Source organism: Eumetopias jubatus, unplaced genomic scaffold, assembly GCF_037043125.1.
Source record: "Eumetopias jubatus isolate StellerSeaLion01/CBP00866 unplaced genomic scaffold, mEumJub1_p1.0 scaffold_4, whole genome shotgun sequence".
Lineage (NCBI taxonomy): Eukaryota > Metazoa > Chordata > Mammalia > Carnivora > Otariidae > Eumetopias > Eumetopias jubatus.
The window spans coordinates 43,528,385-43,532,163 of NW_028274810.1; the positions used below are offsets into that span (position 1 = coordinate 43,528,385).

General features: G+C 40.3%; 1 non-coding gene across 1 annotated transcript; it reads right to left on the reverse strand.

The window, feature by feature from the left end:
* Positions 1–2,624: 2,624 nt before the first annotated feature.
* Positions 2,625–2,731, reverse strand: LOC114208532 (U6 spliceosomal RNA). Its single transcript, XR_003609043.1, has one exon. It is a non-coding gene; the product is annotated as a U6 spliceosomal RNA (small nuclear RNA).
* Between the last annotated feature and the right edge of the window lie 1,048 nt (positions 2,732–3,779).

Consider the following 3,779-nt stretch of genomic DNA (forward strand, 5'->3'; position numbering starts at 1 on the left):
AGTTCTAAACATCAGGACTATCCCTAGAAGGGTAAAGGACTATAGATAACTCAATCAGTACAAGGTGGGATAAGGGAAATAACTGCTCTGAGAGCTGAGTCAGAGAGGCCCCTTCCCTGTATCCAGCACTTTGGTAGAGACCCAACTCTGGCCCTTCTCTGTCCATGCCCCCTTACTGGGGTAGAATGCCAGGGGCAAAGTGACAGGCCCACTAGGAACCTGCGCCTCCCCCAACCCCAACTTCTAGGCCACACTCTTGGTACCAATGATTCATGGCTTAAGTCCAACACTGAGGCATATGCAGAATTCTTCCTAGAATCTGTCCTCCCAGGAGTGGACCACACCGCAAGTGAATATCCTTCTAGGCCCTGGGTGGGCTAATGCGTGGTTGTGTGTGTGTGGCGGGGGGAGCTGTAATGGAGCTCGGCAAATGGACAGAAGTGTCCAGATATATTTGAACATCCTACAGTGGGATGGAATCAGGGGTGGGAAGAGTGGGCAGTGGATTTCCCCAAACCACCAGATTTTAGCTTGAAACTTGGAAGATTCCAGGAACTCTTAAACTCAAAACCGGTTGTTAATGAAGATGTATTTGTCAGGGGAGAAAGGTAGAACAGTTTTCATTTAACATTTTGTTAGATTGATTTATAAATTGCAAATATTTAAACATACTGTATATCTTGCTCTGGGTCCGATGGATGCTAGGGACAGAATGTAGGGAGTGGAACCTATTAAGGTTGGTGTGGGTATAAAATAATGTCATAAAATAACACACGTACATGTAAAATAAAAGTCATAAAAATGCTTTAGGTGTCCCTTTTAGTGTGACACAGCATCTTGCTGCAGCCCTTCCCAACACAGCATCCAAGCAACACCCTAACTGCCAAATCCCCATCAGGCTGGGTTCCTCATTCCTCTACAATTCCCCACCCAATAAAAAGTCACTTTCCTCACCAGGCTGTGCACCTTTCCACCCTCCTGTATTTCTCTTGTCCTCTTACTGAGCTGAATTATGCCATCTTACCAGCTCCCTTGTGCTCTGCATATAGTGAAGCTCTACTCGCCTTTCCAATCTTAGCACAAAGCCCAACCACGGTGATTTCTAATCATCCATTTAGGGTTCTGTGGCTCCCAGTAGCATTTGAGCCCCTGAGGTCAGGGAGAATATCGGATTCATCCTTGTTTCTCTAGGCCTCTGCCAGAATCCTACACATGCAAGGCATTCACTGAGTGTCTTTAGGATAGATGAATAAATTCCCCGAGTCTTATAGCATACGTATCTAGCATGACGGGTTTAGTCCTGCATGATATACTGAATATATCAGCAGGCGGGCTGTTTCCCCTCTGTACAGTCTTTCTTACCAACTGATTTAAAATTCTGAAAAGGATACTGTAGTTATCTTTCTATGAATCTTTTGGAGTAACTAGCATAGTTGTGAGATTGCAGTTGGTTCCCGATAATATCTCGTTAAGTTGATTAGAGAAAAAAAGATGTGCAGAAAATGATTTAGGATAAAAACAGAGATAGGTACTTCTAAAACGACAGTAAAGAATGCCCTATGTCTGCACATGGGTTTTGGTAAGGGGGAGGGGGAAGGAGAGAAAAACTGGAGAAGATTAGGAATTATCTCCAGATCCTGCAGTGAGAATTTCATTTCTGTTTTTTTCTTCCCTATCACTGTCCTTATTTTTAGGATTCACAGTGATCTTTGAGGCGACTCCCACTGTCACTGCACCCTTCCCTCTTATGTGCAGGCTGTCATATTGCTTGACAGTTGCATATTTCTATCTAGTTGATACAACTTGCAAATACCTTCCTAAGCATCATTCCAAATCTTGAAAAAATAATGCTCGCAGTTTTGACTTTGTATCATCTCCTAGACCAATAATGGAGCTTTAAAACCCCCTCTACTAATTCACGTCAGTCTCCGGAATACTTTTTTTCTGAACATTAACACAGCAATGAATTAATTTCATCATGACATTAATTAAGTTATTTTAAAAACCATAATCACAGATAATACAGTTAAGATGGCTAAAAAGAGTCAGTATCAAGCCAAAAGCTACACTATGATTAGGCAATATATCAGGACAACACTTTTTCTCACAATTCAAGTCAAATAAAAATGAGGAATAGAGAGTGAGGTGGCTGCTGAGATGGGAAATCTTCTATAGTCATGCTCCTTTTGCATTAGCGGGGAGGGCAGGGCTGGAGCGTGAGGCAAGCCAGAAACAGAGGGAGTGAAAAGTTGATCTGGCAGCGAGAGCAAGCAATTGGATTTGCATGCATTTTTTTCTTTTTCAAATGGCTTATTTTTAATGGTTCAAAAAATAGTCCAAAATCATCATCTTTGTATACATTCCTCTTATTCTCTTTCTCTTGTCTAGTGAAGTAAATACACACACACATACACAGACACGTATGCATATATATATATATATACACACACACTACAATTATGATATACCAAACTTTGCATTTGTTTTCTTTTCTTTTTTTGCTTTTTAAACTTTTATTTTAATTCTAGTTAGTTCACATACAGTGTAATATTAGTTTCAGGTGTACAATATAGTGGTTCAACACTTCCATACATCACCTGGTGCTCACCATGACAAGCGCACTCAAAAATATGGAAGGCTTCATGAATTTGTGTGTCATCCTCGTGCGGGGGGCATGCTGAGCTTCTCTGTACTGCTCCAGTTTTAGTGTACGTGCTGCAGAAGCGAGCATTTGCATACTTTTTTAAAGATAGAACTGGGGCAAATTCCACTTACTGAAACCTTGGGCAACTAAAGTTCTCTGAGCCTCGATTTCTTCATGTTTTATTAAATTATAGCACGAAACCAGGACTAGTGAGCAATACCTAGTATAGCAGTAGATTTTAATAGGTTGCAGCAAATAGGCTCAATCTTGAAAGAAATTTAATAAGGAAATATAAAACTCTACTCCTATGACTTAAAAAAATGACCCTATCACCAAACACACAAACGCAGTAGTAATTACACACACACATACCCAGAGTGGGACCAAGAGAACTTGTAAAAGAAAAAAAATACACCAGCTTTTAACTGTCACACACAAAAACTTCACAGAGAAATGACATATGAATTAAGTCTTGGAGGACAAATTTAAATTCCCAGGAAAAGACTTTGGCAACAGACAGATTAAACGTTCTTATTACTCCAGAGGGCTATATAGGTAGAAATATTAGAGAAGAAGACTTTAGGTCATTGGAGGACATGTCTAACCAGCAGAACAGACAAGGATGAAATAGGCCTTTTCTGAGGCCTGTGAACTCCTCATGCCTGGAACTACTCAAGCGAAAACTCACCTGAAGTTTGTATAGCATAATGGGTAATCACACGTCCTGGAAACATTGCCTGAGTTGAAATCCCAGAGCCACCTCTTTTACAAGCTGTGTCTTTTTGTGCCTCAGCGTGAAACGAATACAAAAGCTATGGCTGCCCCATGTGGTTGTTGTGTGGATTAAATAATTAACACATGTAAAGCACATGAGTGCTATGTAAGCTTTAGACATTATTAATGATATTATTTCTTGGAGGGATTATTGTAGAGGAACTCATGTTTTGGATTTGGTGAGGTAATCAAAAAGGGATCTGCCTCCTCTGAGATCCTATGATCCTATGTTTCTATATTCCCTGACTTCAAGGGATTGAAACTGCCAATCAATTGAGTACTGGCTGAAGCATCTTTGAGAAACAAAACAAAACAAAATAATAACAACAAAAACCCATGTTTCTCTTAAAAAGACCTTCAT